This window comes from Centroberyx affinis, unplaced genomic scaffold (assembly GCF_046629955.1).
Source record: "Centroberyx affinis isolate AG114_WGS23_722 - 3 ecotype Tasmania unplaced genomic scaffold, CSIRO-AGI_Caff_v1 ptg002531l_1, whole genome shotgun sequence".
Classification (NCBI taxonomy): Eukaryota; Metazoa; Chordata; class Actinopteri; order Beryciformes; family Berycidae; genus Centroberyx; species Centroberyx affinis.
In genome coordinates, this window is record NW_027280749.1 from 41,087 (window position 1) to 52,102 (window position 11,016).

Sequence of the window (11,016 nt, forward strand, 5' to 3'; positions counted from 1 at the left end):
ATGTGGGTCCTGGGGTGCTAAGCTATTTTCTACAGACATATTTTAAAGGGATGTCATACTCTTACTATACATGTTAATTCATGTGAATAAATCACTGGCTTCTGGCTGCTGCACCTCACTACAACACCCAGCTAAGTGAGGTGGAATCTGACTACATTTGCCTGCCAGACAGCAAGCCATGTACAAAACGCTCTCGTAAATGAACATGCCCAGAGCGTTCTTTAACCGTGAGATCATTTAGAGGATGTGGGGGTGATATTTGGGACAGCTATTATCATCACATCAAAGACGCCGTCGTTTTGTCCATCACCGGAAAACTCCCCAGCCCAAACAATTTCCAGACAATTTTCATCCCCAGATGGCGTTTTTATGATAATGACGCTCATGATTACAGTAACATCGTGACGTGGGTTCAGCCAGGATGAACTAATCTTTCTTCTATCTTTTATTTTAGAGGACACAGGGTTGGCTGTATTATGGTGTACATATCTGTGTTTTTGCTCCAAAAAAAAAAAGGAAAAAAAAGAAAAGAAAAACGGGTACCATGCAGACACGCCAGAACTCCTTTGCTGAAGTGTCAGTTCCTGGTCCAGAAGTGACTAAACGCTGTCACACTCTTCATAATGTTGCTCAATCTGCCACTCCCAGTCGGCGAGAATATTATGAAACTGGAAGTAGCACTTTGGGTAGTTGAATGTCATGTTAAAAGCGAAGGACATATTTTGCTATGAGCACCAGGTGTCCTTCTATTCAACATTGGTTTTAACTAAACCTGCTGTGTCCTCAGATACATCAGTTACATCTATATATGGCTTCACACCAAAAGCTTGTGTGAAACCATTCTGAAGGGGGTTTTGTGTATGTTGGAGTACAGCACATACCTGAGTTTTATATTTCTAGCCCATGATCATCCTAGCATGGTCTCTGTCGTCATGATAATGTACATTACAGGTAGGAATGAATTCAAGTGCTTTGTGAGACTGTTTGAATTATGATTTCCCGTCTGTGGTTCAACCTGCTGTCTCAGTGTATTATCTCATCATGTTGTGGCTTCAGACGAACACGATCCTCAGCCGGCCCGTGCGCCGCCGAGGCCCGGGACAGCGGGCCTCGCGGCTCTCTGTGACAATGACACTGGCTGTTACTTCGCTCTACTTTGGCTTCAATTGTTATCGCAGGACGGCGTTTTCTCATTTTGTGATGCAGCATACAGTGTGTGTTTTTAATGTGAAACAATTAAATGAAAAAAAGTTGTTTTGCAGCGGCGGCTGTCCTGTCGTGGCCTTGCAGCAGTCCTCAGTCGATGCTCCAGTCTTTTCTCAGTAGGTTCAGACTACGAACTCTGAACTGGCTGAAAGAGAGTCATTCTCAACCTTTGGCACGCTTCAGTGTGGGAGTTGGAGAAAATACAGGGAATGAGTTTGGTACAAAGCCCCTGACATCGTGACGACTCCTGCAGAAAGAGCTAGAGAAGCGCGAGCCGTGGCAGATAGAAATGTAGCTCGACAAGGTCCAATATCCCTCTGACATCCATGCTATGCAGTCTTAATACTGGCTGAACGGGCCCCTACTCAGCCTCAAATGATTACAGCGGCCCGGACAATAGGAGAGTCACGCCACAGCATTGGGAAAATCCGCTTGAAACATGATTCAGCTCGCCGGTCAGGTTTTATTAAGCATCACGACACTTAAGGAAATCCAGCGGTGGTATCAGTTAGCGCTGCGGCTCAGGGAGCGCTGTGCCTGGCCTCTCTCCGTGGCTACACATTCACCTCTTTAATTCAGTCTAATAATGTTTTTTCCTCGAGTGCAGACATGCACCAATTACTCATGAATTAAAGAATGTTTTAAAGGAAAGAATGATATGCAGCTTTGAGGAGCGCTTCAAAAGTACAAGTCAGAATGATGTTAGTAGTTAATGGATGTACTGTGGGCTCAGGGACCATTGTTCCCATATAGACTTTACTTTTAGTTTAATGTCAGAGCATAGCAGCAATTAAATGGAGTTTACGAGTAAGGATCCCTGGTTGTGAGTTATTTATATAAACATGCTACATGATGCGAGAGAGTCTCATCTGTGCACTGCAACAGGCTGGGGTTCAGCCTCAGTTCACATCGCAGATATTCAGGTATCAGAATAAATTGCCTGCAGGTCAGGCAAGGTGCATCACCACCTCACTGTGTACTGAAACTATTGTTAGAGTAGGAGCTAGCACCAGTAGGAGCATGCACAAACTTTTGTTTCTCTACTGATATACACCGTATATATATGATTTCAGCCAACCTTTGAACATGATCAATAGTTTGAAAGTTTAAGAGGTTCCTTTAAGGCATACAGTCACGATTTGAAAGAATATAACATCCAGCTAAGCTTGATTTAATCTCCTCGACCTTTGCAGCTAATCAGGCATTACACACATGTATTCTCAGCTCCATTCACATCAGAAGGAGAAAGGCAGTTACTGTAAAGTGAACAGATTAAAGAGAAAATGATGAGAGATAATTGGAGTATGAACAAAGAGACAGTTATACAATGACAGGAAGACAGCCATGGGAGGAATGAGGAAAGTAGCAGGGAGAAAAACTGGGACCGGGGCTTAATTTGCTCTTTTCCTCTAATTGTGCCAATCACAGTGGCTTTGTCACAAGGCTGTCAGAGGCCGTCTCCAGTCCAAACCCACAGTTGCCATTTTCAAGGCAGGCCACATCTAGGACGATGTATTAACCTTGAAATCCATAATTCATACACCTAGTCACACAATGGATATTGGATTTTCAACACAAAACACAGAACAGGGTTTGAGATCCTGATTGGTTGAGACTTGTTTATCCTGCTGAATTTGTCCTGTGCTGGCAGTTGAAAGACTCCAATTACTAAATGGAATGAGAAAATAGTTTACGGCTATTTCAGTTCTCCTTCATATTAGAAAATAAATTACCTACAGCAACATAGGGGCCCTAAAAATTCTTGCACCCATTGTGGCCTAGTTCCACCTGTGTAACCAAGCATTAGAAATTACTGCATCATTTATTCTACACGTACACTTGTTGGCTGTTACCAGGGGCTGAATCATATTTAATTACCTGTTGACTCTGTTTATTGCTGAGGAGAGTTGATTGCTAATTTAATCACAAACCATAGACTTAATGGGGCACTTTTAGATGTAGGGTCTTAATGAGCCCCAGGGAAATCAATGGCATTTGGTACAGTTAACCAGGCTAATAACCCATTCCGCTAATGAAAAAACATATGCATCCACCTGACCAGCGCTCAACAACTGCTGGAATGTCAATGTCACCCTGCCTTCAGGAACATTTCCAAACATATCAGGGAGACCGTGTGTGTGTGTGTGTGTGTGTGTGTGTGTGTGTGTGTGAGAGAGATGATTCGTAAAACAAAGCAGTATTACGGCTGCAACATCCCATGTTCCCTCCAGCACCTAGGACTGGCTAAACTCCCCATTCACATTCCCTTATTCAGATTTACAGTTGTAAACCAGCATGTGTTAGGCCACGCCCACATGCATCAAAACTAAACTTCAGATTTTGACTAAAACTTGGCCCTTGAGTATGTTTTATAAAAATCGATCAGCCAAATTAACAGATACAAACTTTTGACATTTGTGGTGAACCCTATTGATTGATTTGAAATTGCCTTTGCAGACATGATTCCTTAATTCCACTGAAAATATGTGCCAAGCTTCATGATGACTGGACAACCTGTCATGGTGTTACGGCCAGTTCTGTGGTCAACCCCACCCTCAGAGTGCCAGTATCCTGCTGGGGTTTTTGTCTCTATCTTGAACTGCTGTCAAGTTCTCTTGGACAGGAACGTAGCCTACTAATGAGTGAACACTGTTTATCTTCAGGGACATGGGATATAATGAATTTAGAGGTAATTCAACTGAAGTAAATGATGTGTGAGAAAGAAATGACATTAACTGAAACAATAATTTCAGCTTCCAGAAATAAACAGAAACCAAATATGAATCAAATTACTTTTTTTTTTAGACATTTTTAGATCAAAACCAAAGAGAGTATATGAGAGAGAATCTTCTGTAGTGGTAAGGCACAGATTCAATATTTGCATATACAACAGGCGGTGCAGCTTGCACATTATTGGGCATGTAATTTGAAACTACTGTAAAAACTAAAACTAAGCATTTCCCAAGAAATGAATAGAACCTCAGCTAAAACTTTCCAGCACAACTGGAAAACCAACTGAAATTAAATTGTGACTGAAAATAAAATTGACAAAAAAATAACGCAAATCCCCAAACAATCATATTCCTGGAGTGAGTGTGTGTGAGTGTGTTTGTGTTCTTCAGGAAAATCCACTGTGCCAAACGATGACAGATAACAGTACCTGCAGGGGGTTTCTGGGCCAAAGCAATGAAACCCAGGACACGCGGGAAGCCTTTTGCGAAAGCTTTGCAGCCTCTACAACTGCAATCATGTTTTTCCTCCCGCTCATCCATCCTTGAGAAATCTACTTGGCACAAGTTACATTATGAAAAAAGTCATCTGGGGAGATTGCTCTGTGTCCCTCATGGTGCGCAGTACCTAAGAGGCAGCACAGATTAGATTACATTAGATTAGATAGGCTTGCAGTGGAGAGACAGACCACCGCTGTGTGTTGCCACGACCAGATGTAGCGCTCTGATTCAATAATACATGGCCTTTATCAACACGACTCCTGAGAAATAAAACGCAGTCCTCCATATTATACCGGCTTTTCATTTCATCTCACATATCACAGTGCAGCGCAAGTGAGTAAAAAAGGTCAAGTGTGACGTGGCTCTCAAAGCCTGAAAGCAATTAGAATTAGGATGTTGACATTATCATCAGAAAACAATTTTGGGGCGAAAATTTATTTTAACGGCGTCTCCTGCCGAAAAGAGCCGGATCCCAGAGGCCTGGCTGTCTGGTGTTCTGCTTGTGCCATCTAGTGGTGATTTATCTCACATGGTGTGACGTTATTAATGTTCCCCGCTGTTTCCTCTGTACCGCTTCAAAGAGGCACATAACCCTTTATATTCACGGCACGACCGGGGAATTCAGTTTGCTCAAAGACAATCTAATTTCATGGACAAAGAATCCAAAACTCAATCCAAGCAACTGAATTGAGTAAAGATAATAATTTAGGGTGTCAAGTGGTTATGGCAAGGTGTGGCACTTGCCATTCCTCAGCTGAATGAGTCCAAATTTGATCTTGAGCTTTTTAGCATCATAAGAGAGAGCAAAGGTCAAGCAGAAATTGCCAGAAATCTATTTGGAAGCAATAAATAAATGGATAAATCACATCAGGGGAACAGGATCAGCTTTCCCCCCATGCTGTGTGAGTTTGGTGACCTTATAAATTCATAATAATAATGACTTCTTGTCTGTCATCAGTCATTGTTCCACCAGTCCTCAGAAACGTAGTCGATATAAGCCGATTTGGAAGCTTTGGCAAATGATAATATATGCAGGGACTTATCATAATACCTTAGGACTTATAGGGTAATAATGATATATGTCTCTCCTCTCCTGTCACAGTCTGTATTTGGCTGAAGAGAGATTCTCAAGGGAAGATGTGGCAGACCTGGCCTTATCTTGGGCGCAAAAAGGATGTGATGATTATATAAGATCTCAAGTGTAAATCTGATGGCAGCCAGCCACACCGGGCAGCAGCTCTGCTTGCTTTTCCATAAAAGACAGTCTGAGTCCCCCGGCTAATCAGACACACCTGGTTTACACTGCAGCTGACTAATCAAGTCATTAGCAACACCTGTGCTCATTAGCTTCTGACCAATCATGAAGAGCAAACACACAAACAAGGAAGCAGACGTTTAATGGCTCGAGCTACGGCACATGATTAACTCAACGCACGCACAGAGACAGAAAAAATCCAACAGACGAAAGAAAAATAGACAAAATAAAGCACCTCGGTCCCTGAAGGAGCCCATAAGCACAGTTGGGTACAGCAGTGTGGGCACTTTTCTTCGTCTTTTGTATTTCTGGCACACTTGCAAGCATATTGCTGCCACCCACCTTTCATGTAGCCCCCCTTTAAAGTATTACTCCAGTTATTATTAGGTCTGTATCCGAGGATGAGGGCCAGAGGAATGGAAATATTCCAGGAAAGTCTTGGCTACCTGGCTTTGAGTCTCATTATCACCCAGGAGTGATGCCAAACTGAAGGATCTTGCTTCCCTGCACAAGTTGCATTGGATCAATACAATGTGCCACTGACTCCAGGACACTGTGAAGTCCTGGATAATGTTTCCCTATCAACCAACCAATAGTAAAAACAGCGATTATTTGTCACTCAAATGGTAAAAACAGCCTTTGTTTTGCTTACAAAATAGTAAAAACAGCCTTTTTTTCTCAACCAAATGGTAAAAACAGCCTTTTTTTGTCAACCAAATGGTAAAAACAGCCTTTGTTTTGCTTACAAAATAGTAAAAACAGCCTTTTTTTCTCAACCAAATGATAAAAACAGCCTTTGTTTTGTCAACCAAATGGTAAAAACAGCCTTTTTTTGTCAACCAAATAGTAAAAACAGCCTTTTTTTCTCAACCAAATGATAAAAACAGCCTTTGTTTTGTCAACCAAATGGTAAAAACAGCCTTTTTTATCAACCAAATGGTAAAAACATCCATTTTTTGTCAACCAAATGGTAAAAACAGCCTTTTTTGTCGACCAAATTGTAAAAACAGCTTTTTTTGTCGACCAAATTGTATAAAAATCAATTTTCACCTCAAGAACATCACCTGTCTCCATCCCTCGTTCTCATTCTCAGCTGCTGAAACTCTGATTCACGCATTTATCACCTGAAGACTCGACTACTGCAGCAGGATCCTCTATGGCATTTTCTCCAAAATCCTAAAAAAAAAACCCTCTATAATATGTACAAAAAAAAATAAAAAAAACTCTACTGCCTATTTGCTCACCCACACCGGTTCGAGAGTTCACATCACTCCCGTTCTACAAAACCTCCGCTGGCTGCCCACTCAGTAAAGAATTCAGTTTAAATTACTTCTCAGCACCTGTAAAACTCTCAGTAACTTGGACCCTTCTTTCCCTCACTGACCTCTTCCTCCCCCAGGCTCAGATCAGCTGATTCCCACCTCCAATCCCCAGAAACCTGGGGAGAGAGAGCCTTTTCCCTCTGGAACTCTCTCCCCCGAAAAATATGAGAGCCTCTCCTTCACGATCCACCTCAAAATAGCCTTTAATATATAATTTTCTCCTCTCGATCCAAATTGCTCTGCACGCGGTGCGGTGGACTACTTAAATTTTGTTATATAATTTTCTCCCTTGTTCTCCTCCATTTTCTTTGGTTATTTAGTTCTATCCATTTTAATGTTGTGTCTGTTTGCTATTTGACAATTTTTTTCAGTTGATTTTTTTTATATATATATATATATATATATATATATATATATTTTATATATCATGGCATTCTTGTTTCTATATTGCTATGAGTCATTTTATTTATTTTATTTTGTTTCTGCTGTCAATTTAATGTAATGCAATTGCAATTCTTTCTCTTTTTTGACATTTTGTGCTGTAATGCGTCTTTCAGCATCTTGAAAAGCTCTACCCAGTTTTTGGTTGAATAGTGAAACTGAGTGCTCCCCCCCCCCCAAGCCTCTTCTCTTGTCAAAGCCTGCTTTGCTAATTGATTGGCACTTTAATTTCCTTGAACGGCTGCACACCCCGGTACCCACACAAAGCCCACCTCACACTGCAGTTTGTCAAGTCTGTACAAGGCAAGCGTGCACTACAGCATTTACGCTTCAGGATCATCAAACCGCAGCAGAGTCGGGGCATACAACAACCTCTCACTGCTTGGTCTCACTTCTGCCACCCAGCTTAGTGCCAAAATCACAGCTATAAATTCTGTTGTGAAGACTGAGACTTCCTCTGGCTTTCTGCTGCTCTGCTGTATTTGTCGTCGGTCCAAACAGACAGTAAATCTTAATATTCTGCTCACCAGATCTTTAACCCCATCTGTGTTGACGTGAATAGAAACGCCACAGTTTTTCCACAGATCGTCCTTAACTACCTTTACATAGTCCTCTGTATCCTACACGTTATTCAAGTGTCAGGTTTACTTATGGTTCCCCAAGCTTTCTCCTTGACACTACGGCGGAAATTTCCTTTATTTGTTTACCATTCTTTCCACCTGCACTCTCCACTATTTGTTTGCCCATAACTCCACTTTATCCAAAGCCTGCTGCCTTTGTTTAATTAGATGTTCAGTGTTGCATCCTCTCTTCCATAAGGCTCCATCATCAGCAAACAAAGAAAATCCTGATTCCCTAAATCCTGACTTGCAAAAAAAATCTTTGATCATGATATTAAATAACAGAGGACTAATTACACTATCCTGTGGGGTTCCATTGTCTTCTATAGTCCTATCCTGAATTGAATAGTCTGGTCCTTGAGGAAGTCCTGGATCCAATTAGACACACAGACCCATACCCCTGCGTCATGTGACTTCAACATTAAGCCTTCCTTCCTCAGAGAGTCATAGGCCTACTCAGTGTCTAGGAAGATGACAAGCACTGATTCTTTGTTTACTAAGAAGTTGAATCAACCAAAAACTATGATTATCCTATGATCAGTTGACACAGGAACGCCCTGAGCTAGCCCAACCTCTGTGAGCAAAAGCCTCAAAGGAAAGATAGAGTTTACGTTCTCCAAGTGCTATTTGGTTCCCCTGGTCATTCACACAGAAGCCCACAGTGGGCCAAGTAGGCGAGTCATCCTGATTTTTGAAGATAATAGAGAAAGCAGTCACCAATTTTGTGGGTTTAACAGAAAAGCAGTATAACAAGTGGTGTAACAAATTACTGCTCCCAGGGAGTAATGAGTAAAGTAATCATATTTTGAGCCCAACAAGTCCAACACTGCAGATTACTGTGAATTGTTGGTGCGACTGGTGAAGGAGCAGATCATTTATTTCTATAAAAATTTAAACCGCTGTCACTGTCTTGAATAATGGGCTGAAGGTGTGGGGCAGCTACTGTAATCACTTTCTGACACTGGAACTGACAGATAATTCCCCATCCTAGGTGCATCAGTCAGAGGCCCATTATGCTCACAATGCACAATGCTCATCATTGACGTGTGGTTATGTCTGTTTGGCAGCCGGAGTGTGTGGCCTCCATATGAATTACAGAGCCAGTAAATCCGCATATTTTGTCTGTCCATAATGAATGTCAGTGGATTTGAGTGTAGCCTCTCCGCTCCTTCATACCAACATATTTCCATTTTCTCTGCGGAACAGCTTCACTAATTAGATTGATTGTTACCCATTTTAATTGCCTCTGCGAGCAGCAGTCTCAGGAGTCGCACAGGGTGCTCTAAGAGTTAATTGCATGAGAGAGAAACGTGATGATCAACCCTCGCGAAACCCACCAGAGCGAGGAATAGAACAAGCAAAAACCACAGTATAGAGGCAGAATAATGGACATCCAATCTTTTTCCAATTACAGAAATTGGTTGGGGATGGTCATGTACAACTAGCGCAAAGGGTTAAGGTTAGAAAAAAAGACGTTCACTAGGCCTACATGGGAGTCATGAGGAGAAAATGAAATGTTCTTTGAGTCCTCGGGGGATTAATCATGATAATAACCAGCTCTAGACATGGAGCATGTTTTCATATTCTTTGTCATTTGCTTTGGAATTGGGTTTGCGGGTAAATTCCTAAATATTGTTAACATTCTTGTGAAAAATACCGTCTTCTGTTTGGATAAAGTGTGGTACTGGGATCATTTTGATTTTCTTTTGCCCCTCTTCAGTAGCTATAGAGATGACTTTCGATCTTCCCCTGACATCTTTAGTCCCCTCTGTTGCCTTGGCAGAGACATTGAAATGAAACTGTTTGAACTTACAGCTCCTGATTCCTCCAAAGTGCATTTAAAACCCCTTTTGCAGGAACTTTTTAATTTAAGTTATCTATCATCGTGACAATAATCTCTCCCAATGCAAGCCACTTGTATATGCACAACTGAGTCGCCATGCTGGGAAAAAACAGCGGTGATAGAGCGGAGATGGGATAAGGGGCGCTCCTGTGGACACAAAGCTGAGGACTCCTGGCTGTGTTTTAGATGCTCTTACATGAACTGTGCTGGAGCCAAACACAGCTGAGAAGTAAACACAAGCCTAAAGCATAGTGTTGTGTAAGCAGTACAGCAAACTGCCGGGATTCACTTAAGGAGAAACAAACATCTGAAGGCAACAGCTTCAGAACGCCACCGTGTTCCTTTAAGGTATTTGACCGAATCAATCCAGTGAAACGCAAACCTTTTTAATTCATCTAGCTTTATTATGGCACTTTGTACATGTCACATTACAAACTCAACATTCTGGGTTTCTTGGTTCATACAGCATATGTAAAGATCAAGAGAACATTGCATGTTAAAAAGAGAAGAGCGGAGGGGATCTGGAAGCTGCTTTGTTTTTCCATGACGCACACACACACACGCACACACACACACACGCACACACACACACACAGGACTGTCAATTAAATATCAGAGTTGTCTTGTCAAGCTATGTTGATGGCTTTAATTATAATCACCTTTGGGTATGAGCCGGTGTTTTCTAATTGTTTTTCTTTTTTTCTGATTTATTGTGTGTCATTTATCAGTGTTTTTGCCACTGCTGTTGAAATACTAAGATGACATCAAGCTCATACTGTGTGTTAGCTCAGTTTTGGGGCTTTTAAAGATAATTTAAAGTCCATAGATATGCACACATGGATATTACGTCTCCCCTCTCCAGACTAAACCTCCAGTCGGACAACACAACGACAAAGCAAGACCCTGATTATCAAGGAAACAGACAACTAGAACCCACGTCTTCTCCTGCAGTCAAAAATACAGGTATATGTGCAAGGTAGCTGTACAAAACCCATTCCTATACACAAAAGGAGCATCACATATTGGTGTGTGTGTGTGAACATACACTATAACATCCGTCCACACACACTTTGTGCACTGCGTTATTTTACACACAAAC